General features: G+C 39.1%; 1 non-coding gene across 1 annotated transcript; it reads right to left on the bottom strand.

Annotated features, from left to right (window-relative positions):
- LOC141634793 (small nucleolar RNA R71) lies at nt 1-107 on the bottom strand. The gene has a single exon (XR_012539514.1). It is a non-coding gene; the product is annotated as a small nucleolar RNA R71 (small nucleolar RNA).
- Nucleotides 108-330: the final 223 nt, after the last annotated feature.

The raw sequence follows: 330 nt of genomic DNA, 5'->3' as shown, positions 1-330 counted from the left end.
ATGATAAGAGCTCAAATTACGGGTTTTAAGCAAAGGGATGAAGAATCTTTGTATGAAGCTTGGGAGCGATTCAAAGGAATTTGTCGCTCATGTCCTCATCATGGACTTAGTGAGTGGTTCTTGGTACAACAATTTTGGAATGGTCTTTATGAAGACTCAAGAAACATTCTCAACATGGGATCAAATGGTATGTTCACCGAAGTTGACGATAATCAAACTTGGAACAAGATTGAGGAAATGGCGGTCCATAATTCACAATATAGTAGACCTCGCAAGGCTACTAGAAGAGGAAAGTATGAAGTGGACTCTATTAATCAATTCGGTGCTCAA

The sequence above is a fragment of the Silene latifolia genome, chromosome Y (genome assembly GCF_048544455.1).
Source record: "Silene latifolia isolate original U9 population chromosome Y, ASM4854445v1, whole genome shotgun sequence".
Classification (NCBI taxonomy): domain Eukaryota; kingdom Viridiplantae; phylum Streptophyta; class Magnoliopsida; order Caryophyllales; family Caryophyllaceae; genus Silene; species Silene latifolia.
This window is presented reverse-complemented; position numbering and strand designations above follow the sequence as displayed.